The sequence below is a fragment of the Nothobranchius furzeri genome, chromosome 7 (genome assembly GCF_043380555.1).
Source record: "Nothobranchius furzeri strain GRZ-AD chromosome 7, NfurGRZ-RIMD1, whole genome shotgun sequence".
Taxonomy (NCBI): Eukaryota; Metazoa; Chordata; class Actinopteri; order Cyprinodontiformes; family Nothobranchiidae; genus Nothobranchius; species Nothobranchius furzeri.
In genome coordinates this window covers 78856216-78882970 of record NC_091747.1, presented here as the reverse complement: position 1 = coordinate 78882970, position 26755 = coordinate 78856216, and the positions used below count along the sequence as shown (strand labels likewise).

Below are 26755 nucleotides of genomic sequence, written 5' to 3'. Positions count from 1 at the left end.
GCCTTCAACCCATCTTCACCCCAGAGGATCATTAGTTGGTTTATTTTTACAGCAACATGAAATGTTGATCTACTTCTGGAATATTATCTGGCCAAGCCCCCATAATACTGGTAAGAAATTGAAGCCAACGCGGAAGTGACAAAAATTGCAGTTCCACCCTCATCCACTAGGGGCTGGTGTAAGAAGCAGCAAATCCCCATTGACTCCCATGTTATAAATACCAATTTCACAGCAGAAATAAACATGTTTACAGCCTGGTACCAAAGCATGTTTTAAGTTTAATAGATCTAGTTTATACTCATGACAACTCTGAGGGGGTTGAATTTTTTCATCACTCTTCTGTTTAAGTATATTAAATGCCTACAACTCTGAATAATTAATGAGCATCAGACCCACGTGACCGCAGAGCTAGCTCCGTGGAAAGGCCTCAGCCCGAGCCTCGGCCTCGCCTGAAAACTGTTCCGCCATTTTCAGTCTCTCAACTTAGACCATTAGTTGTGCCGTTTGTGTTTTCTTTTTTGGATATTATTTGTGCAATTGTTGGACAAAATGACTTGATGTGGCATTAATTGCACTAATAGAGAATCCAAGGAGTCTCCACTTCATTTTTTAGGTAAGTAAAATTATATTTATGTATTTTAGGTCACCGCCGCTCTTGCACTAGCTGAGCTTAGATTTTAACATGTACAGTTTAACCATAAAATTGAAATGTAATAGGGTAAAACCCTGTGCATTTAACATGACGCTGCATTTTTGAAAATGAGTTGAAATATAACATGTTGGTGGAGCTGGATTCCAACTATCGGTATGGTCCCCTCCCCTCACCGGCATCTCGGCGCATCTCTGACCGCAGCAGCGCCTGTCTGCTGCGTGGGCTGCTGGCTTGTCGAGCTCTCGGACAGAAACCAATGTTTTCCGCCCGATTCTCCCCAGCGGCAGCTCGGCGCATCTCTGATCGCAGCGGCGTATGTCTGGTGCGCAGCTGCCGGCTTGTGGAGCTTTCGGGAGACCTCTGTGTTCCACCCGGTTCTACCCAGCAGTCAGCCTGGCATATCAACAGAAGGTGATCGTAACTCCGGTTGTAGCTAGGTAGCTACCTCCATTAGCTTAGCTCCCACCTCCACGTTAGCTTTGGGTAAGCTTGTAGCTACATCGCTTCAGTTGTACGGGTGGCGTCATTTCATCCCAGCCTTACAGCCCCACCTCTTTTCCCTTTTTTGGAATTGTCAGGGCTTGACGGAATCTGTGACATGGTCAAAATGGCGGTGGTGGGAACCTCCCATTTTGGCACAAAAACTTATAATTGGAGTCTATAGACACGAATTGTCCAGTATATACAGGTCCTTCTAAAAAAATTAACATATTGTGATAAAATTCGTTATTGTCTGTAATGTACTGATAAACCTTAGACTTTCATATATATTTGATTCATTACACACAACTGAAGTAGTTCAAGCCTTTTATTGTTTCTAATATTGATGATTTTGGCGTACAGCTCATGAAAACCCAAAATTCCTATCTCAAATTTGCATATTTCATTCGACCAATAAAAGAAAAGTGTTTTAATACAAAATAAGTCAACCTTCAAATAATTATGTTCAGTTATGCACTCAGTACTTGGTCGGGAATCCTTTTGCAGAAATGACTGCTTCAATGCGGCGTGGCATGGAGGCAATCAGCCTGTGGCACTGCTGAGGCGTCATGGAGGCCCAGGATGCTTCAATAGCGGCCTTAAGCTCATCCAGAGTGTTGGGTCTTGCGTCTCTCAACTTTCTCTTCACAATATCCCACAGGTTCTCTACGGGGTTCAGGTCATGAGAGTTGGCAGGCCAGTTGAGCACAGTAATACCATGGTCAGTAAACCATTTACCAGTGGTGTTGGCACTGTGAGCAGATGCCAGGTCGTGCTGAAAAATGAAATCTTCATCTCCATAAAGCTTTTCAGCAGATGGAAGCATGAAGTGCTCCAAAATATGATAGCTAGCTGCATTGACCCTGCCCTTGATAAAACACAGTGGACCAACACCAGCAGCTGACATGGCACCCCAGACCATCACTGACTGTGGGTACTTGACACTGGACTTCAGGCATTTTGGAATTTCCCTCTGCCCAGTCTTCCTCCAGACTCTGGCACCTTGATTTCCGAATGACATGCAAAATTTGCTTTCATCCGAAAAAAGTACTTTGGACCACTGAGCAACAGTCCAGTGCTGCTTCTCTGTAGCCCAGGTCAGGCGCTTCTGCCGCTGTTTGTGGTTCAAAAGTGGCTTGACCTGGAGAATGCGACACCTGTAGCGCATTTCCTGCACACGCCTGTACACCTGCTGGTGGTGGTCAGAGGGACCGGTGGCGCCTGTGCTCGGCAGCCTCGCCTCTGTCAGTGCGCCCCAGGGCAGCTGTGGCTACATCGTAGCTCATCACCATCAGTGTGTGAATGAGTGTGTGAATGGATGAATGATGCACTGTAGTGTAAAGCGCTTTGGAGTCCTTACTCTGAGAGGCGCTATACAAGTGCGGGTCATTTATCATTCATCATTTACACGGTGGCTCTGGATGTTTCTACTCCAGACTCAGTCCACTGCTTCCGCAGGTCCCCCAAGGTCTGGAATCAGTCCTTCTCCACAATCTTCCTCAGGGTCCGGTCACCTCTTCTCGTTGTGCAGAGTTTTCTGCCACACTTTTTCCTTCCCACACACTTCCCACTGAGGTGCCTTGATACAGCACTCTGGGAACAGCCTATTCGTCCAGAAATTTCTTTCTGTGTCTTACCCGCTTGCTTGAGGGTGTCAATGATGGCCTTCTGGACATTAGTGGTCGGCATTCTTACCCTTGATTGCGGGTTTGAGTAATGAACCAGGCTGGGAGATTTTAAAAGCCTCAGGAATCTAAAGCAGGTGTTTAGAGTTAATTAGTTGATTCAGATGATTAGGTTAATAGCTTGTTTAGAGAACCTTTTCATGATATGCTAATTTTTTGAGATAGAAATTTTGGGTTTTCATGAGCTGTATGCCAAAATCGTCGATATTAGAAACAATAAAAGGCTTGAACTACTTCAGTTGTGTGTAATGAATCTAATATATATAGGGCTGAAACGATTCCTCGAGTACCTCGAATAATTTAAGTACAAAAAATCCTCGAGTCAAATTCTCTGTCTCGAAGCTTAGTTTAATTCATGTTTAATTAATTCATGGCTTTGCAATCGCCCATGGTCATGTTTCACCCGGACCGAAATAAGTGACGCACATACACACTGCACTGAATGCACACGCGAGTAGCGAACGCCACTTAACCTTCTTTTAAGCCATGGCGGACAACGTGGACCCCGGTGGAGTGCGAAAAAGACAAAATGTCAAAGGTGTGGGACCATTTTTCACATCGTAAGGCGGAAAACGTAGTCCAGTGTAAATACTGTAAAATGGATTTAGCCTACCACAAAACCACATCCTCCATGCTGCAGCACCTGACCAGGAAACATCCACATGTAAATGTCACTTCTGCAAGCGGACTCGGAGCCTCTACAAGATAATGCATTTTAGCCTGTATTTCTATATATTCTGCTGACACTGTGTGACTTTTTCATTTGTAGCACTCAGTTTCAGCTCACACCGTGCGTCTGGTAGCAACACGTCAGACTTAAAATGTGCTAAAAATAGCAGTTTTTACAACAGTCGGACTTATTACTGTGTTGTTATTGATGTCCGTTGTCCCTCAGGATCGCTGCAGGAGGACACGGGTATTTATGAGTGGTGGAGGAAAACGAAAGAAAGTAAATAAATGTTTTGTGATCAGTATAATTTGACATAACCACAGCAAACATGCTTTCAACAATCCTTGTTAGTGTGAGAAAAAAAAGTGAAGAAATTAAAACGAACGTATGTTAATAGGGAAACAGCTGGCGAGCCATGTTTGCGCATGCGCCGTGAGCGGTTCTGGTGCTGTTTGGGCCGCAGCCGCTTGCATTTGTTTACTGTGAAGTAAAGTTGAAGTGCTGAAGTTTTGAAAACTAATTTTGAATAAAATTTGAAGAATAACTGGCAATTGCCTTCTCATTTCAAGAGGTCTTTCATATTTTATAACATGCTATTTGATAAAATGGTTTTTAAACGCAAAAGAGTAATTTATTAGAGTACTCGATTCATCGATAAAAGATTCGATAGAGTACTCGATTACAAAAATATTCGATAGCTGCAGCCCTAAATATATATGAAAGTCTAAAGTTTATCGGTACATTACAGAAAATAATGAACTTTATCACAATATGCTAATTTTTTAGAAGACCTGTATGTCGATGTATATGATGTACATTGAATTTGCTCCATCTGTGTCCAGCAACATTCTTATTAATAACCTTTAATGCCTCAAAAACAGCCTTGAATGTTTTTAGATAGATAAGGAACTAATGCAGACCCTGTAAAAAATTTTTTACTTATATTTAAAAAATGACTGAATCTCAGGCTGCAAATGTTGGGGAGAGACATGTGATGGAGGACTGTTGAATATTTTTTATCCAAATAAAAACAGTGTATGGTATAAGAAGCTTATACCATGACAACATACGAGTTATCAAATAAAGTGATCATTTTTGTTCTTTTCTTCAGAACATGACGTAATGGACGCTGCTTGGTTGTTGGTGACATCTCCTTACACACATACAGCTGCATAAAACTCATGTCTCTTCTACTCGTGCGTTTCATTTGGAGGGGTTATCTGAAAGTGAGGCTAATGCTAGCTCACTTCTTCTCTGTGTTTGGGTTGTTGAGTGTTTTCTCTTTTAGAACATTTCTCCCAAATACTGTATTGGATATTGTTGTAGCATTGGAGAAGTCCACCAAGGCAGTTTGTCCACAGCCTGCCAATGTCAGAGGTCAGCAGGCACTCAAATGTCCAGCAGTTTCTTCTGCCAGGAATATTGTGTTCTTCCATACCAAAACAATTCCCCATTTAACCTTAGCTGTACCATCTGAATACTTGGCTAAAATAATCTCCCATGTTGACATGGAGCTGCACTGCAAGGTCTCACGAAGACGGGACTTACTCTTCTAATAAAATGACTCAGATCCTGTTTCATAAAATGATTTCCTAACTTTACAATCATATTCGGTTTTATCTTAAGTGATTTGATAATGCCTTGACTATTTCACAGTAATGAATGAATGACCATAATTGTTTATTTTGGAAATAATGGTTTATTTCAGATTTTAAATTCACCAAACGAGTCTAATTATTGAGTTTAATAATTATTATCAGCATATTCACATATTACTATATTGATAAATGATTATTTAACATATTTACTCCACATTAAGCAGAATAAGCCTCTTTTAAGTGTTGAAGAAGTGGTGGTGTTTGAGGACTCTTGGTAAACGCCTATAGAAATTTCTCAAATCTGGTTGGCTCAAAACTTAAAGCTGCTTTCCGGAGTTTTTCCCTTTCAGAAATTATGTAATTTGTCAGAAAAGTAATTATCTTGTCATGTACTATGATATCATGTAAGCAATACGTCTTTACATTTTTTGCTGTGCACGCCCCCTGCCCCGCAGACCTCCGTGCAATAGGAAACTGAGCGCCGACCAGAACTAACCAAAAGCGTTAGACCACCGCTTACTTGCTTCAAATTTAAGGAATACCTCGGCTGATGCAGAGTTGATGAAATATAAATATAAATATATGAGAACACAACATGGCATGAGAATAATACTCATAAAACAACATGTTTTAGCTCTGTTTGTTGGCTACAGAAGCACATTTATGAACAGAAACGTGAAGTCACCATCGTAAAAAAACTGAGTAACAGAGATTTTGTGTGATATCCTTTTCAGCCACTAGATGGTGCGATCGGATAAGAGAAATACTCCGGAAAGAAGCTTTAACGAACATTAAAAGAGAAATCACTTCCTTTATTCCCCGGTTCCAGCTAAGCTCACAACTCATGCAAACTTACTATCCTATTGGGAATGAAACCAGATTTTTCAGTGGAATTATTTTAGCGGCATAAAGGACCATCCTCTTTAATCACTCAATTATACAACTCATCAGATGGGAAACCGTCCACCAGAAGCCACCTGGGAAGTATCTTTTCGACCAGTCGTGCGTATCCTGAGGGGCCCTACGACCTTCAGATACCTCAGAAGCCCACTGACTCACTTTGCCAAGAATGGCTTTGCTTGCAGACCGATCCCAAAAACTCCCACTAAACTGGTGCGAAAACTCTTCAACATGTTGAGCCATATCAAATAAACAGCCTCATTTATTTTATAAGCCCAGACAAGACACCTTTGAGTCATTTAGTGAATCTCTTAAAATATACAAGGACATGTTTCATCAGAGTTCATTCATTGTCTCGTTTGATATAACTTTGAATCACCATTTATGAGTATTTACCTTTCATCATTCTTGATAATAGTAATATAGAAATAAATTGATTTTTATAAACTACATTTTTGCCTCTATGTCAAATCGTTATAGAGTGTTGTTTCCCTGGCATTACCCAAATTACCTAGTTTCATCATCAATTGAATATTAAAGGCTCAATAATATTCATAATCCATATTTATATGGAGTATTATATTTATTGAATACCTTTATTACATATTTATTCTATTGGCAACTTATTAAAACTGACCACTTACAAAACATTACATTGTTTTCACTTTGTGCTTAAATGTGTGGGATGCTGGAAGCCTGAAGCACGCCCCTGTCCCTCTACCCCATTGTTAACACTGCTAAAAAAAAATTTTTGATTGTGTAAAAGAAACCAAATTAGTTGGATTACATTAACAGATTGTGCAAAGGAAGCCTTTTTTTAGACTGGTCCTTCTGTTCAAAGCTACCCAAACTGTACTCCCCGCCAGCTCTAAGCTGCGTCCATGTGGCGACAGCAGACCATCATTTAGGCAATTCAAAATGTTGTCATGAATCATGTGTTCAACAAGATCACGATATAAACAATAGGACATAATATGAAATGACAGATTTAGTTACTGATATTTTGTCAGATTGTCTCAGGCCTAGCCCACACGTAGCCGGTTTTTTTTTTAAACGAATATCCGCCCCTCCAAAAACCTGCATCCACACCACCTCGTTTAAAAAAACAAACTCTGTCCACACGTACCCGGATAAATACGTTGTTAAGGACATGCCAGACCTGTAGGCGGCAGTACTTCCCCCGTTCTTAACCTCGTCCTTCGTCTGTGGTCTTACGCAAGGAGCAGTAATTCCACTTGCAAAAACAAACAAGCAAAAAGCGCTTGGACAATTGATAAAGCGAGCGCAGCTCTGAGGGCATCCATGCTGTCGGCTAGTGTAAACACAGGTCGCACACGTGATGTCAGCATTTTTTTGTCGCGGAAAGTGACGTTGCGGACCTTAAAACTCCGGTTTTGTCTGTCCACACGCAGACACCCAAAACGGAGAAAACGCAGATCTTCACTTTGGCCGGAGTTTTTAAAAAGATCCGTTTTCGTGTGGATGACAGGCCAAAACGTAGAAAAATATCGACGTTTTGGCAGATCCCCGGCTATGTGTGGACAGGGCCTTAATATGACCACTAAAATAAATGTTTTAGTTTTGCAAAATGCACCAAACTAGATTTACAGCTTTGCCACATTTGCCCTAACCCTGTCTAGTCTAATGAAGGGAGTCCTCTAACGTTCTGACTCTTGTTGTTCAGCCTCTTTATGGCACACACACTTTTCCACATCTAGCCAATTACCACATTAAAACATCTGATGGTTTCATTTATGATCATATAAAATGTAGATATATAAAATGTAGGCACATAAGCAGAAACACATGGCTGCGTGACAAAACACTAGTGAGTAAACACAAACTAAACGTAAAAACCACACGTTAAATAAATGTGGATGGCTCACCTTACGAGGAGCCAGCCTGCAATAAGGTGTTAATGTTTGTTGGAATAAAGCAGCTTTTGTGACATCACCTTAAGCTGAAAAGCAGCTGAGTTTCGTCACAGAGCAGGCTTTGTGTTTACTTGCCTTTTTATTTGATTTCCATCAGACTTTCCTCCACACTAACATTTACTACCAACCCTCTTCACTAACATATTTTACTTACCAGAAAATTATTTGAAACAGAAGTTATACTATTTAAATATACATGTAGTCTGACCTTTTGTTTGTAAATATTTACTGCATGTGAGACGAAACACGAAACTGTTGTGAGCTATAACTTCGTCCAGCTGCAGCTATGATTTTAACTCTAATTATCTTCATTCTGTTCTTTTTAATCCTGTTTTGATGTCAATGTTTTTTGTGAAGCACATTGCGATTTCTTTTTCTGTGGAAGGCGCTACATGAATTAACTATTTTAAACTATTGCTATTTATTTCACATTCATGCCTGTTTCATAACAAAAGGCAAACCCCTCCAAATGTCCACTCTGATAAACAATCAACAACTAAGAATGAAATCAATCTGCAGTGAAGACTGTAGCAAAACATTATTCACCTAGCGAGGGAGAAATAAGCAAATTCCTGTTTGCATGACTCCAGCTAGGGGCGTCATTAATATTCCATTTATAATATTATACACAGTTAAATCTCACTAATGTGTCAGCTTAATGAAACACACACCACATGGATCGGTTCTCGTGTGATATGTCAAGCATTTGGGCTTATAGACAAATAAAAACACATTAGCTTTCAGATTAAATAAAGTTCATTCGCAACATCAGAGTTACTAACCTGTCACTGACAAAGACGCTCCAGATATTCCTGATGGATTGTCTTTTGCCAGGAAAACATGTAAAATATCTCTTATCTCTTGGTTCTCTCCCGTGTCCTGCTCTTTGCTACTCTCCCACCATGGGAGGGATGTTTTCTCGGATGTGAGGAGACTTTTTTCCAGTCAGCCAACCCAGACTCCACTTCCAGTTTCTTATGTGTGAAGTTGCCCGGCCTGTCTAAAGAGCAGCGAGTCGATATGGTCTCACCGCCCTGCTGCCTGTTCTGGTTTTCTCTCCCACGGTGAGCGTCTGTGTCTCATGAGGACATGCTAATAGTGACTCAGGCCTCCATTAGCACCCCTGATGATTCTACTGCAGTAGGCGGGCATACCATAAAAGCTGTTCAGTGGATGGTGGTTAATCGGAGAATTAATCCAATAGCAATATAGCCTTAATGGGCTGTGCCAATGCTCATAAAGTCTGGCGTTACAATATGTAACCATCGGTCCGTCTAGACCAGTGGCATTCAATAGGCGGCCCACAGGCCCTTTTTGTGGCCCCCCAAACTGCACGCACGCACCCCCCCAGACCCCCCCACCCCTACACACACACACACACACACACACCACCCCCCAGGTCTGACCTTCAAGCAGGAGGGGTAGGAACGGCGCGGGTGTGCATGTATTGTAATGAATCACACTAGCAAACACAGACATTAAGAAGGTGAGCCCTCAACACCAGAATAGGTAAGAAGTTGAAAAAACAAAAAATTACAAAGTGAACAAAAAACAGGTCTTACTTAAACACAGAAACGTACAAAACTTCAGAAGTGATATTCGACAACATGAACTTTTTTCTCCATTTGTAAAATGAATGTAATTGGACAAATAAATTATTAGATTACATTTAATCAAGAATAAATGTGTCAGGTGACCTACATGGGGATTTACTAAAACACTTATGTTTCTGATAACGTAACGTTTGTTGATCACCATGAACAGCTTTAGAATTAGCAGCAACAGAAGAGTAATACCCTCAGAGAAAACCATTTCTAACAAGGTAAAACATGTGCAGCTTAGAATAAATGAAAAGTGGTTATTACTCCCCAACATGCACATTTTATTGAGAATTGTTCTCGACAACCTTTTCTAGGAAAGAAAACTTCTAAAATTCCTGCAACAAACAAGTTAAGGCAACGTAGAAGTTTGCTGCACCTCTGGCATATTGAGCAAGACGCTCTCTAGTCTTCGTTGCAGCAAAATCTACTTTTATCAACAAATTCTCACATCTCGCAACAAAGTTAATCAATTTTAGCAAGTCAGCACACGGCTCATAAAATACCAGGCATCTAACTGCCACATATTCTTCTCCTACTCTGGTTCATGTGATTAAACTACAACAGACGTTGATCAGACCGAAGAACAAAAGGGAGGAAGTAGATGAAACAAGCAGAGGAGGTGTTTAACTCCCCATTGGTGATGTCATTAAGGTGAGAAGCCTGATCACCAACCAGCTTTTACAGACAGGTCTTGTTGCTTCTTGTCTTGGTATGAGGTGTGCTCAGTTCATTTTGTTTTATAATTATTACACCAACACATGGCTCACACCGAAGCATGAGATGGTTCTGTACCTGCGAGCTCCTCTGGGAAAGTTCAAATGTTGTGTTGTGTCACTCCCATTTCAATTTTTTTTTATCCAAAAACCTACATTAGTTGATACCTAGATGTTACCAAACATGACATTTGCCATAACAGGTCTGAAGCACAGGAGGAGCTGAAAAGGATGATTATTAAGATTACTACTACTTCTACTACATTTAAAAATACTTGCATAATTTCAGAAGTAGATATTTTCATATCACAAGATACTTTGTGACCAATGACAAACCTACAAAATTAGTAACAGAACATTTTCATTTTATTAACCAGAGCTATGTTTGCTTGGTAATGGGGAGCTTAAGTCTCCTCTATGGGTCCCCGAAAGAAAAAGCAAATGCGAGTTAACGGGGCTAAAAACACTATTTTCTAATCTGCTTTGCTTTATGTACGGAATCACACATTTGTTGTGCCTCCATTTAAATGAAAAGTAATGAAGTGTGTTTCAACCACGCCAGCCATGTACTTTGAGATTTATCAGCTTGTAAAAGTTCGTAATTAGCATGACTACAAACCAGACATCGGCACGTTGCATATATGACATCACCACAGAGTCTTCTCTACCCTAATTTAGCTGCCATTTATCACTTGGCCAGATTTCTGGGGGCTCTTTCCTCTCGAAGGAAGGATTTGAAGTTTGTTGAACTTACAGCCGTACGTGTGTGTTCGATGACGCCAATTTGGTGATGCGCATTTGTAGTCCTGGACGTATTTTCCACACAAAACCTAAAAAAAATGGTCCCTCGTCAGAGCACGTCCAAACGCAGCAGCGATTCAATCCATCGCCTAGCGATTCAATCCATCGCCTACTCAAACTCATAAAAGAAATAAACCCAGTAGCCTATGTTCAGAAGGAAAAACACTGTGCTTAAATAAAATACCAGTGGCAGACAGGGCACCACAGGGAAACAAAGACGAGGCTTCTTTAAAACACTTTAACCGTGTTTAATACGGGCCGTTACTCTACCAAACAACAAACACAAAATTAAACAAAAAGAAACATCTAATATTCTCTTCCAGCAAACATATGCACTGCGCGTTCATAAAAAAAAAATCTGTGTTTTGGGCTTCTGTGTTGCACATCAGTGTGCATCATGACGTCACATGCACAAATTAATCACCCATCGTCTTTTTTTGGGCTGGCGATTGGCAGTGAGAAAAATTATACAAATCACTAGAGGGGCTGAAAAAAAAAAATCGATTCAAGTCTGAATCGGGATTCTTATTTATAAAGATTCAGAATCGATTCACAAAGGTTCAGAATCGATTCCAAGAACACAAATATTTGGCATGTTACAGGTTTGAGACGCACTTTTTTGATCTTTGTTAGGAGAGTCAGTACTCCGTTTACTTTTGTGCTCCCATAAATTGAGATGATTTATGTTTGAATCTGCTGATAAGAGGGCACTTGAATGTCTTTTTTTCCATACTCAGAAATTTGAGATATTCTCATATTTAGGCCTAGTCCACACGTAGCCGGGGTTTTTTAAAAACGAATATCCGCCCCTCCAAAAACTTGCATCCACACCACCACGTTTAAAAAAAAAACTGTCCACACGTACCCGGATAAATACGTTGTTAAGGACATGCCAGACCTGTAGGCGGCAGTACTTCCCCCGTTCTTAACCTCGTCCTTCGTCTGTGGTCTTCCGCAAGGAGCAGTAATTCCGCTTGCAAAAACAAACAAGCAGAAAGCGCTTGGACAAATGATGGATCGGGTAGTGACAGAGCGCAGCTCTGAAGGCTTCCATGCTGTCGGCTAGTGTAAACACAGGTCGCACACGTGATGTCAGCATTTTTTGTCGCGGAAAGTGACGTTGCGGACCTTAAAACTCCGGTTTTGTCCGTCCACACGCAGACACCCAAAACGGAGAAAACGCAGATCTTCACTTTGGCCGGAGTTTTTAAAAAGATCCGTTTGTGTGAAAAAACTCCGTTTTCGTGTGGATGACAGGCCGAAACGTAGAAAAATATCTACGTTTTGGCAGATCCCCGGCTACGTGTGTCTCGTCTCTCGTCTTCCTCCGCTTATCCGGGTCCGGGTCGCGGGGGCAGCATCCCAACTAGGGAGCTCCAGGCCGTCCTCTCCCCGGCCTTGTCCACCAGCTCCTCCGGCAGGACCCCAAGGCGTTCCCGGACCAGATTGGAGATGTAACTTCTCCAACGTGTCCTGGGTCGACCCGGGGGCCTTCTGCCGGCAGGACATGCCCGAAACACCTCCCCAGGGAGGCGTCCAGGAGGCATCCTGACCAGATGCCCAAACCACCTCAACTGGCTCCTTTCGACCCGGAGGAGCAGCGGTTCTACTCCGAGTCCCTCCCGAATGTCCGAGCTCCTCACCCTATCTCTAAGGCTGAGCCCGGCCACCCTACGGAGGAAACTCATTTCGGCCGCTTGTATCCGCGATCTCGTTCTTTCGGTCATTACCCAAAGCTCATGACCATAGGTGAGGATTGGGACGTAGATCGACCGGTAAATCGAGAGCCTGGCTTTCTGGCTCAGCTCCCTCTTCCCCACGACAGATCGGCTCAGCGTCCGCATCACTGCAGACGCCGAACCAATCCGCCTGTCGATCTCCCGATCCCTCCTACCCTCACTCGTGAACAAGACCCCGAGATACTTAAACTCCTCCACTTGAGGTAGGACCTCTCCCCCGACCCGGAGGTGGCAAGCCACCCTTTTCCGGTCGAGAACCATGGTCTCAGATTTGGAGGTGCTGATCCTCATCCCAGCCGCTTCACATTCGGCCGCGAACCTACCCAGCAAGAGCTGAAGGTCAGAGCTGGATGAAGCTAGGAGGACCACATCATCCGCAAAAAGCAGAGACGAGATTCTCCTGCCACCAAACTCGACACACTCCACACCACGGCTGCGTCTAGAAATTCTGTCCATAAATGTGATGAACAGAACCGGTGACAAAGGGCAGCCCTGGCGGAGTCCAACCCTCACTGGGAACAGGTCCGACTTACTACCGGCTATGCGGACCAAACTCACGCTCCTCTGGTAAAGGGACTGAATGGCCCTTAACAGAAAGCCACCCACCCCATACTCCTGGAGCGTCCCCCACAGGGTGCCCCTGGGGACACGGTCATAAGCCTTCTCCAAATCCACAAAGCACATGTGGATTGGTTGGGCAAACTCCCATGCCCCCTCCATCACCCTTGCAAGGGTATAGAGCTGGTCCACAGTTCCACGGCCAGGACGAAAACCACATTGCTCCTCCTCTATCTGAGATTCAACTATCGATCGGACCCTCCTCTCCAGTACCTTGGAGTAGACCTTTCCAGGGAGGCTGAGGAGTGTGATCCCCCTATAGTTGGAACACACCCTCAGGTCACCCTTCTTAAAGATGGGGACCACCACCCCGGTCTGCCACTCCCTAGGAACTGCCCCCGATGACCACGCAATGTTGTAGAGACGTGTCAACCATGACAGCCCTACAACATCCATAGCCTTGAGATACCCAGGACGAACCTCATCCGCCCCCGGGGCTCCGCCGCTGTGTAGTTGTTTGACTACCTCAGCAACTTCTGCCCCCGAGATCGGACAGTCCATCCCCAGGCCTCCCAGCTCTGGTTCCTCCTCGGAATGCGCATTGGTGGGATTGAGGAGCTCCTCAAAGTATTCCTTCCACCGTCCGACTATAGCCTCAGTTGACGTCAGCAGCTCCCCATCCCCACTGTAAACAGTGTGAGCGAGTTGCTGCCTTCCTCTCCTGAGGCGCCGGACAGTTTGCCAGAACCTCTTTGGAGCCGATCGATAGTCTTTCTCCATGGCCTCACCAAACTCCTCCCACGCCCGAGATTTTGCCTCGGCAACTGCCACTGCTGCACCCCGCTTGGCTATCCGGTACCTGTCTGCTGCCTCCGGAGACCCACAGACCAGCCACGCCCTGTAGGCCTCCTTCTTCAGCCTGACGGCTCCCCGAACCTCTGGTGTCCACCAGCGGGTACGGGGGTTGCCACCACGACTGGCACCGGCCACCTTACGACCACAGCTAGCAACAGCCGCCTCGACAATCGCAGAGTGGAACAAGGCCCACTCGGACTCAATGTCCCCCACTGCTCTCGGGACGTGGTCAAAGCTCTGCCGGAGGTGGGAGTTGAAGACCGTCTTGACAGGTTCTTCTGCCAGGCGTTCCCAGCAGACCCTCACTATGCGTTTGGGTCTGCCAGGTCTACGCGGCATGTTCCCTTGCCATCTGATCCAACTCACCACCAGGTGGTGATCAGTTGACAGCTCCGCCCCTCTCTTCACTCGGGTGTCCAAAACATACGGTCGCAGGTCAGATGATACGACTACAAAATCTATCATTGACCTGTGACCTAGGCTGCCCTGGTACCAAGTGTACCGGTGGGCATCCTTATGTTCGAACATGGTGTTCGTTATGGCCAAACTGCGGCTTGCACAGAAGTCCAATAACAAAACACCGCTCGAGTTCTGATCAGGTGGGCCGTTCCTCCCAATCACACCCCTCCAGGTCAAGCTGTCATTGCCCACGTGAGCATTGAAGTCCCCCAGCAGGACAATGGAGTCCCCTGATGGAGCACTATCTAGCACTCGTCCCAGGGACTCCAAAAAGGGTGGGTACTCTGAACTGATATTTGGCCCATACGCACAAACAACAGTCAGGACCCGTTCCCCGACCCGAAGGCGCAAGGAAGCTACCCTCTTGTCCCCCGGGGTAAACCCCAACACACAGGCAGAGAGTCTCGGGGCTAACAAAAAGCCAACCCCAGCCCTCCGCCTCTCACCCGGAGCAACTCCAGCAAAGTAGAGTGTCCAACCCCTCTCCAGGTCTCGGGTTCCAGAGCCAATGCAATGTGTCGAGGTGAGTCCGACTATATCTAGCCGGTACCGCTCAACCTCTGCCACAAGCTCCGGCTCCTTCCCCGCCAGCGAGGTGACGTTCCATGTCCCAAAAACTAGTTTCCTTGTCCGGGGATTGGACCGCCAAGGCTCCCGCCTTGGTCTGCCACCCGATTCACATTGCACCGGACCCTTCATGTTCCTCCTGCGGGTGGTGGGTCCACAGTTGGACGAGCCCATGTATCCGGTTCGGGCTGGGCCCGGCCGGGCCCCATGGGCGAAAGCCCGGCCACCAGGCGCTCGCTCACGGGCCCCAACCCCAGGCCTGGCTCCAGGGTGGGACCCCGGTAACCCTCCGGGCCGGGTACTCCGACTCTTCGTTTTCACCGCCATGAAAGATCCTTCGAACCGTTCTTTGTCTCACCCTTCACCTAAGACCAATTTGCCATGGGAGACCCTACCAGGGGCACTAAGTGCCCCAGGCAACATAGCTCCTAGGATCATTAGGGCACTCAAACTCCTCCACCACGATAAGGTGACGGTTCAAGTGTGTGTACAGGGCCTTATTTTCTAAGTTGATAAATGGGTACTCAGGATTACTCGTGTAACTTGTTTCTACGCATACTTGAAAAGTATTTGACCGTATTACTTTCAAAGCTACCGTTAGGTAACTACAGATTTGTTATATTTTACAAAGTAAGCAAAAATAAATGTTGCCTTTTGGTCAAAAGATTGCTTCTGTTTACAGTTTTAGAATCACTTTATTTCACATAGTAAATTTGCATTTTTGGAGCATGACCAGTTTAAAGTCAAATAAAAATCTCCCATAGCTTTAACTAACTTGTACAACAAAGTAGTTCATCCTGGAGCTGACACTCTTTGTTTTACTACTGATTGTGAATTGATTTAAATTGAGAATTGAGAATCGATTCTAAATAGAATCGGCACCCCAAGAATCGGAATCGAATCAAATCGTGAGTTGCTCTCAGGCCTAGTCCACACGTAGCTGGGTTTTTTTAAAAACGAATATCCGCCCCTCCAAAAACTTGAATCCACACCAACTCGTTTTAAAAAAGAAACTCTGTCCACACGTACCCGGATAAATACATTGTTAAGGACATGCCAGACCTGTAGGCGGCAGTACTTCCCCCGTTCTTAACCTCGTCCTTCGTCTGTGGTCTTCCGCAAGGAGCAGTAATTCCGCTTGCAAAAACAAACAAGCAAAAAGCGCTTGGACAATTGATAAAGCGAGCGCGGCTCTGAGGGCATCCATGCTGTCGGCTAGTGTAAACACAGGTCGCACACGTGATGTCAGCATTTTTTTTTTTTTGTCGCGGAAAGTGACGTTGCGGACCTTAAAACTCCGGTTTTGTCCGTCCACACGCAGACACCCAAAACGGAGAAAACGCAGATCTTCACTTTGGCCGGAGTTTTTAAAAAGATCCGTTTTCATGTGAAAAAACTCTGTTTTCGTGTGGATGACAGGCCAAAACGTAGAAAAATATCTACGTTTTGGCAGATCCCCGGCTACGTGTGGACAGGGCCTAAGATTCACACCCCTACAAATCGCCCAATCCTTGTAGATGGGCATGACTTAGGCTCCCATAGGTAAATGGCTTGGATTTTTATAACACCTTCTGAGGGTTCTTACAACCCCCCAAAGCACTTCACAACACAATCAGTCATTGACCCATTCACACACATACAGCTTACTCTCAAACTGCTTGGCTGACATCACATTCACACACCATGTTTCTCACCTCCTTGCCTAAAGTGTCCCCTCTGCTGTATTTGTGCTGATGCTGACATGAGAGGAAAACTCGCTGTCTGTCTGCTACCAGACTCTTAACCTGTTCCATTATCCTGAACTTCCTTTAATAAACACTTTCCTTCAACGGGTGATCTGGCTGTATAAATTTACCTCAGTAAACACAATAATAACAGTTTCAGTTATTTTAATAATCACAAGTAAATACATGATAAATCTTTTTCATTTGTTGTTTCAAATGTGCTAAAATGAGCTAAACTAAAGAGAACTGTATTCATTTAATCTGCCCATTTTTATTCAGCATTTCACAGATTAAACAGTGAATTTGTTTAACAGGAAAAAACTGAATAAATCAGTGAGCGTAAGATTCATTTGTTGCATGTTTGAGGCAAAACATGGCATTTCCATCACTTTCTGGGATGAATTCTAGTAAATGGATTATCAGAAACGCAGATCACCCAAAGCAGACACATATTTCTTTGTCTGCCATCATACGTCACACGTTTGTTAAATTCATACTGCACTTTAACTCTTTGGTCCTCCTGTGGGACTTGCAGCATATTAAAGTTGTGCATCTCAGGAGTAAAGTGGTGTCAGACCTTTCTAGTTGGTAGAACCTGCAGCACGTTTTGCCCTCAGAGTGGAACAAGGATGAGGCAGACTTTAGAAAGGAAGACTCTTGGACAGAACCTGAAGCAGTGGCCTGCAGATACAGCCTCTCACAGAAGAGTTAGGATTGAAAAGCCTCCCTCTGATAAAAATAAGTGGAACTACTGTACTGCAGGAGGAAGGAAGTTACACAAAGTAGCACCACAATTAGAGAAGCTGAAGCTTGGTGTGATAAACAACACACACTACAGTGTTGACCAAAAAAGGCAAAAAGGTCAAAGGTGAAAATGATTTGCAGAGTGTAGTCAATTACGAGGAATGTCACTGATAACAGTCCTGGAGAGTTTAGGCAAGGCAACACAGCTTTATTAATACAGAAGAGTTCATACACTGAGGCAACTCAATGCCCTCTGCCGTTTGTCCCACCCTTCAGACAAATTAAAGGGTGTTAGAATCAGGTTGATTTTTACTCTATATGTTTATTATAAGATGCTGTAAATTCTGATGTGGAAAATGCAAACAGAATCACAGTTTGGTCTATAAAAATTTTCATCTGCAATCAACGTGCAGAATGATATAAAAGATGTGAAGATGCCAATGCGATCAAATATTTTTAACTCATTTAAGAGATGTTACATTTTTACACTTTTTTTCAAAAGCACTAAATGTAAAGTAGGGAAAAGCTTGAGTTGGACAATTGGATCAGAAGCAGGATGAGTGTTTAATAGATTTTGTAGCTGCACGTGAAGCCATCCTTCTCTGCGAAACATATATGCTTGTTTTATATTCATATGCCAGAACATGATGTTAGTCAAATCCAAATCCACAATGAAGCAGCTATAACAGTCAGACTGACGATCCAACATTAAAATAAACAACAACAACTAGTACTAGTTACTTGTTAAATCAATTATATCAATGCAGATCATATCTTACTAAAGTGTAAAAGTTACATGTGAAGTACTTGTATTTAACAGAAAGGGGCAGTTTACTCATGCAAAAAACATTAATAACTATTTTCAAGAAGCAAATTCTTATTACGATTTAGCAGATTATTTTTTAAGCCTTCAAAGGTCAAGTTCACCAGGAATCTTTTTTAAACTTATTTTCGATATATGATTGGTCACTTTGAGTTCAACAAGCAGGCTAAATGTGAAAATTCTTCTAGCCCAATTTTCTTGCATTAGCCACCAATAGAAAACACTAAAGAGACGAGGAAACACTCAGATTAGAAAAGCCTGATAATAGCACCTCATATTTTCTAATTAGCATTAATAGACTCACCAATCTTGGCTCATGAGGTGGAGGTTGTTGATGGTTTAGCATCCAGGAGAAAGGAGAACATATCTAGGCTAGTAGAAGCTAACTGTTAGCATGAGCTACTCCATCACACTCCTTCAGGCTTGTTAGATGTGGTGATAAAACATCGTTGCTGAACAAAGTCTGCGGTAGAGTCCCGTTGATGTTGGCTGATCAGAGGCGAAATGTCAGAATATCATGAAACAAGACTCCAAATCCTGCCGTCTTCAGCTCAACTGTGATCTGGCTAACTTACTTTCTGAAACAGGAGCACCAGAGCATTTGTCACAGAGATCAACTCACAGGGCATTCATTTGTACTACAGCCCACTACAGATGTGTTGGAAAAAACAAGTGAACTTTGTACAACTTTTGTACCTTCATTCTATGTTTCTTCTAACTGTATTACTTGGTTCATTTTTTTACACAGAAAAGGGTTGTTTTACAGATGTTTCAACTACTCCAAAATGTGTTATGGTTTCTGTTTGAGTAATTATGTTCTTGTTGATATGCTGAAATTTTCACTATGGACTAGCAATCCATAATATTAAAATATCTAGGTGTATATTAAATATCTAGGTGTGTCTAGAGACTTTAACAGGAACTGCCCAGCATCACTGCCTGTTATCGTTATCTGCAGCCAAATATGGCACTGAGCTGAAATAATCTAACAGCAGAGATACTAGAAGTCTTTCGCTTTCTTTTTGTTGTCACAAGATGTAAACATCACAACTGTCTGAACCCTGCACACACACACACACACACACACAAACACATCATGCTGTGATGCTGATGGGGCTAACCAAACATGGTCACAGCGACACAGCAGGGTGATGTCATATGCTCGAACGTGTAAAGGGGTGTTCATCTGTCTGTGCTGTTACGTTGGTGAGAAACATGCTCAGAAAAAAAATTCAAACGTGCAAAAAATGTTCTAGATTTGTGATTATTTAATAATTTTCTGTTTTCTATTCCTGAATGACTTAAACATAATTTGTACTTGTAAGTAATACGTTCTCAATGACTGAAAGAAAACTGAGAACCTTTTAGAAAAGTTTTAAACTTTTGGCTTGAAAATCAAACCATTTTAAATAAATGCATGGTAGCCTCTAACAGGAGGACTGAGATGAATAACCAATTACAGCTTAGCCATGATGAGAAAGGGTAAATGGTAAATGGCCTGTATTTGATATAGCGCCTTCTAGAGTCCTGGAACCCCCCAAGGCGCTTTACAACACAATCAGTCATTCACCCATTCACACACACATTCACACACTGGTGGGGATAAGCTACGATGTAGCCACAGCTGCCCTGGGGCGCACTGACAGAGGCGAGGCTGCCGAGCACTGGCGCCACCGGTCCCTCCGACCACCACCAGCAGGCAACGTGGGTTAAGTGCCTTGCCCGAGGACAGCGACAGACTGAGCGGGGCTCGAACCTGCAACCTTCCGATTACGGGGCGAGCACTTAACTCCTGTGCCACCGTCGCCCACAAGGGTGATAGTAGTGATGTGTTTCCAAACCCCTGACATTTTTATCTTTGTGCTAAACTCATGCGCATCCACAGTGACTAATTAAATCTGGGTGTTATTGTTGTAGGACCTATCTGCTGCTAAACTTCCTATAAACAGCAATCTGCTGCGGCCCAGTTAATAAATAAATGTAGGTAGAACTCAAATAAATGCAATTGTGAACATGTAAAACACTAAAAATCTATCTCACAGCACCATACTAGCTGCTTTCTTGATACAAGTGAGCTGGTGAGGAGGACACAGATGCTCAAGTCTTGTCTAGGCTTAGCACTGGCCGCAGGGTGACTGAAAAGATATCCAGGAAGAAGCTAATTCTTCCTAGCTGTGATATGGATGCAAGGTGCCTCTATCAACCCATCTCAGGGAAGCAGCAGCTAGGAGGGAATGGCTGCAGCCTGGAAAGCTCACCTGAACAACAGCTGCTGTCAACCTCAGACTGAGAAGCATGCATTTTAAAATAGAGGCTGACCGATATGTTTTTTTTTAGGCTGATGCCAATACAGATTTTTAAAGAATTTTGTTGCCAGTGGCCAATATCTAAATTATTTACGCTGATATATATACATTTTAGCAGCACATTGATTGTAAAAGACAACTGAACACTCACTGTGTGCAATGTAAATTAAATAAGTCAATAAATCTCTTAATATTTATTGAACTTCAAATATAAAACAAACTCAAAACATTAAAAGAAAGTGTGTTGGGGACTGTCGGGTCATTTCTTCAGTCTATAGTGGTGGTGGCAGTTGGCCACACAGGTGCCCGATATACATATACATACATATATTTTTTTCTTAATCGGTTCTTAAAAATAATTTTGGCCTATGGCTAATATAGAAAAAATGAAATAAATCGGCCCGATACATCGGCCGGCCTCAACATTCTTTACTCTGAACAATAAAACCAAATAGCTTTACAGTAAAGACGACTTCAGGTAAGGGAGCTTTAAATCTGTCAGATATGACATTTATTTACTCAACCCGTCATTAACCCACTTGAACTGTCTTGTATATTGAAATAAGTGTGGGTAAAACAACAGTGCTAGTGAAGTTTTCCATTCAAACAATGATTTTATTATCGCAGGATCAAAACTCGGCTGCGGCCTTTCTGCGTGGAGTTGCGTGTTCTCCCCATGCATGTGTAACTGAGTAAATAGTGTCATTCCACTTGCCATCAGTAAAACAGTTGAAAATGTCTCCGGTTTACGTGCTAACGTATCCAGCTGCGCCTGCGGTTAGTCAGTTTTAAGACGGAGCCGTTCGAGGTAGGTCGGGTTCTATCAGTGCACGTATGTGAGGAAAACTTTCAAAGTTATTTAATACTTATTTCAGTCTTTTTATTCCAACAGAGTGTACAGTTTGATCCTACCAATCCTACTTCTGACCAGCATTCCTGTGTTAACAGATTAAATGCTGGTGTCAGCAAAAACTTCGTCTCAAGACTCTTTGTACAACACAACGCAGAGTTAATAAAGAACTGGACCTACCAGTACCAGGGCTGGTATGGTTACACATGCGTGGGTTTTCTCCGGGTACTCCGGTTTCCCCCACAGATCACAACATGCCCTATATGTTATAAATTGTAAGTCGCTTTGGATAAAAGCGTCTGCTAAATGAATAAACATAAACATTATATCAGAATGATCAACTAGTTAATCACTTTAGCTTAGAAATGTAAGTAAAGCAGATTTCTGTTACATATGGATGACTGGAGAAGTCTGGGAAAACACTGGGGTTTTCAGAGAAATGTCAAAAAATACCAAAGACACAACAGATGGCCTAGAAAATCCACAACAATGATGAAACCACAGAAAATCCCCTTTTCCATTCTTCGTGGTCATGTGCCTGAATCCTGTGCCTTCGACAGCACGGCAAAGTTCAAAGCTCAGTGTATTTTTACCAGAAAAATAACAGAAAGGCAAGCATTAAAAAAGAACAAAAACATTCAAAAAGGATATGAAGCAGAAAAACTTTCCCTGATTTTAAATACCCACAATTAATTTGAGCTCTATCTTTCCGAGCCTAGAACAACCCAGAAGGCCAAACCTGGTCTACATGAAACCAAACCAGTGAAGGATTATCTAAATGTTTTATCAAGGGAAACCAGAGGGGTCTGCAGAGTTTTACGTTCCACATGTAGATGGTTAGAGAGCAGTCTCTAAATAAACAGTGAGAGGCAGATGAGAAACAGAAAAGGGCTGTCAGATAAAAAGGAGAGGGGAACAGGAAGGTTCCTCCAGTTCAGCGACTTGTTTAGTCACATGTCACACACTGGTCACATGAGGTGTGATGAAGTGATCTAGGGAAAAGTCAGAGACCAAAGAGTTACAGGAAAAAAGGGAGTTATGATCCAAACTGTGTAATCATTACCTGCGTGTATACAGTTTTAAAGTTTCTCTGCTGGAAAACGAGAAGCTGCCCACAGAACTTTACAGGTTTTATTAGAAATCAGTTTTAGTTGACAAGTTCATCATTAGTTCTTAAACGTTGGTGAACAACGCAAAAACTACCCACAAAGATTCAAACTACAAAGATCACAACACGGCAAATACAAACAGATAGAGATCCTCAGTTCGAGCATGCCTTCTGTATGATGTATCCTAAAATCAGGTGATGTGACTGCAGGACTGAGGTTCTGGTGTGACTACAGTAGCCTCTGAGCCGATATTGCTATGACTCACTCCATCGCTCTCGCATTCACACAGGCTGGTGTCTGAGCCAAAAGGTCTGCTTGAATACTGCACAAAACCAGAAACCACAGCAGAGTAGAACCAGCAGCTTCTAAACCACTAAAACCAGTAGTTACTAGCACACCACATTGCAGAAAGAAAAGTAGTTGCTTTTTATTGTTATAAATAGGGATGTCCCGTTCCAATCACATGACCGGATATTGGCCCCGATCACGTGGTTTCAGACTGATCGGGACTCGGGCTCTACTTCCCGATCCGGACTGGATACTGGGTTCAAATTACAGGAGAGCAACTTGGTTCTCCTCAAGGTTGTCGGGCTCCCCTGATGCCCTTAACTTACACACCCAGAAGGAGCACAACAAAGATCCAGTTTCTACCCATATTGTATGGACTCAGCGGGGAATCTTTTGAGTAGAGATGCAGAGAGCGGCAGGCAGACCGCTGATTATTCATGAACTCCAGCTGCGTTCTGCACACGGCCACAGTAACATGTTCTAAGTTTCTAAGTAGCGACACCAAAAAATATATAATTAATACACAGTCGTTCGTGTCCGTTCATTTTCTCTCTGGTAAGTTCTGTCTGTATTTGAGCATGACGTGTGGACGCGCTCGCTCTGCAGCGCTCGTTACTGGCGCAGCCGGGCAGCGCAGCACACACTCCGCTTTTTTAGCGGTCAGTAGATCAGTTTGATCTGCTGGTTAAAACGTTACTTGTGAGGTGAAAAGGGAAGCAGGCAGGAGTTTTTCTGGAGGACTGGGAGATGCAGGAAGATCAGAGACAGACGGGACAGGAAGATCAGAGACAGACGGGACAGGAAGGTCAGAGACAGACGGGACAGGAAGATCAGAGACAGACGGGACGGGAAGGTCAGAGACAGACGGGACGGGAAGGTCAGAGACAACCGGGACGGGAAGGTCAGGGACAGACGGGACGGGAAGATCAGAGACAGACGGGACAGGAAGATCTGAGACAGACGGGACAGGAAGATCAGAGACAGACGGGACAGGAAGATCAGAGACAGACGGGACAGGAAGATCAGAGACAGACGGGACAGGAAGATCTGAGACAGACGGGACAGGAAGATCAGAGACAGACGGGACAGGAAGATCAGAGACAGACGGGACAGGAAGGTCAGAGACAGACGGGACAGGAAGGTCAGAGACAGACGGGACAGGAAGGTCAGAGACCGATGGGACAGGAAGGTCAGAGACCGATGGGACAGGAAGGTCAGAGACAGACGGGACAGGAAGATCAGAGACAGGTCAGGAAGACCAGAGACAGGACAGCAAGGTCAGAGACAGACAGGACAGGAAGGTCAGAGACAGACGGGACAGGAAGATCAGAGACAGACAGAACAGGAAGGTCAGAGACAGACGGGACAGGAAGATTAGAGACAGACAGGACAGGAAGATTAGAGACAGACAGGACAGGAAGGTCAGAGACAGACAGGACAGGAAGGTCAGAGACAGACAGGACAGGAAGATCAGAGACAGACGGGACAGGAAGATCAGAGACAGACGGGACAGGAAGATCAGAGACAGACAGGACAGGAAGGTCAGAGACAGATGAGACAGGAAGATCAGAGACAGACGAGACAGGAAGATCAGAGACAGACAGGACAGGAAGATCAGAGACAGGACAGGAAGATCAGAGACAGGACAGGAAGGTCAGAGACAGACAGGACAGGAAGGTCAGAGACAGGTCAGGAATGTCAGAGACAGACAGGACAGGAAGGTCAGAGACAGACGGGACGGGAAGATCAGAGACAGACAGGACAGGAAGGTCAGAGACAGACAGGTCAGGAATGTCAGAGACAGACGGGACAGGAAGATCAGAGACAGACGGGACAGGAAGGTCAGAGACAGACGGGACAGGAAGGTCAGAGACAGACAGGACAGGAAGGTCAGAGACAGACAGGACAGGAAGGTTAAAGACAGACAAGACAGGAAGGTTAAAGACAGACAGGACAGGAAGATCAGAGACAGACAGGACAGGAAGATCAGAGACAGACAGGACAGGAAGATCAGAGACAGACAGGACAGGAAGATGGGAAAATAAAATCCATGAAAACAAAACAAAGTTCTTAAAAAAATTAAATGTAGGTAATTTATCCCATTACACGGTTGTACCTGTATAAAGCAATAACCTATCAGCATGTAGTATTTATATAGTTGATACAATTCAGATCATCTTCAAAACTCCGTCCCATGCCCAGGGACGCGTCTAAGCATTTTGGGGGCCGAGGCAAAATAGACCCCAGCCAGGTATTTTATGTTGAAGTGCTATCTGTTTTTATATTAGACTTTTTATATTTGCAATAAAGTCCAAAAGTGAAGAATTTATGTTATTTATTACTTGATTGTTCAAGTTACCTCACAGAAGTGATCTGTTGTTAAAAATTAAAATAAAAAGATAATTAAATAAAAAATAAGGAACATTCTGGAACCGTTTCTTCCTTTTCTTTCCTTTTTTTTTTGTGTACCAAAACTATAGAATCGGGACTCGGTATCGGGAGATTCTCAAAATCAAATGACTGACTCGAAGGCAAAAAAACCTGATCGGGACATCCCTAGTTATAAAACCACAAAAATGTTTTTGTTTGTAAACAATACACTGTGATAATAGAAAGAAAATGTATTTTAGTTATGAATGGACGATTGGAACAATCGGAATAAAGATCTGCTGCAAATATGTTTAGTTTGTTCAGGCCTGGGCATGTGACTGCGGTGAAGTTAGCTTGAAGATGGACGTTGGATATTTGACAGACATTGGTTCACTATGGTCAGCGATGAATCTTCATGCCGTGCACTGCGCCACAGACAGCGGTTTGACTCAATAATGGAAACTGGTTTACTTAGGGACCATCAACGAATTTGTAGTCTTTTGTAAACGAGTACCAAAAAAAATATCAAAAGCTTCCAGAATAATTGCTTAAATTACTCAAAATTACTTCTGAGTTGTGTTACTAAACTACATTTACGAGACACAACAGTTTTTATAACATTTGACACAATCTGATGTTTATTAAAAAAAAATTATCAAAAATGAAGGGACTTTTTTTCAATAATAATAATAATAATACATTTTATTTAAAAGCGCCTTTCAGAACACCCAAGGTCACTTGACAGAAAACACATAATAAAATACAATAAAACAATAATAAAACCCAAACAAGAAAAAAAACAGAAAGAAACAGTTCAATAAAATTAGAGGTTGTAGGCAGATTTAAACATATGTGTTTTGAGTTTTGTTTTGAAAAGGGTAAAACTGTCGATGTTCCTGATGTCTGGGGGGAGTGAGTTCCAGAGACGAGGAGCAGAGCGGCTGAAAGCTCTGCTCCCCATGGTAGCGAGACGGGCAGAAGGAACCGCAAGATGGATGAAAGAAGAAGATCTGAGTGAACGGGATGGGGTGTGAATACTTATAAGGTCTGACATATTTGGAGGAGAGAGGTTGTGGATTGCTTTGAAGGTATGGAGGAGAATTTTGAAGATGGACCTGAATTTAACTGGGAGCCAATGAAGCTGCTGGAGAACCAGGGTGATGTGGTGAAAGGAAGGGGTTCTGGTGATAATACAAGCTGCTGAATTGTGGACCAGTTGCAGTTTATGAAGGAGTTTGTTGGGGAGACCATAAAGAAGTGAATTGCAATAGTCGATACGGGAGGTGACGAGGCTGTGGACGAGAATGGCGGCAGTGTGAGGGGTCAGTG

At 43.3% G+C, this 26755-nt stretch overlaps 1 protein-coding gene across 5 annotated transcripts in view; it reads right to left on the bottom strand.

Annotated features, from left to right (window-relative positions):
- The window catches only part of tbc1d1 (TBC1 (tre-2/USP6, BUB2, cdc16) domain family, member 1), an 89383-nt gene that overhangs the window by 39222 nt on the left and 23406 nt on the right, over positions 1–26755 (bottom strand). The gene's annotated exons all lie outside the window — the stretch shown is intronic.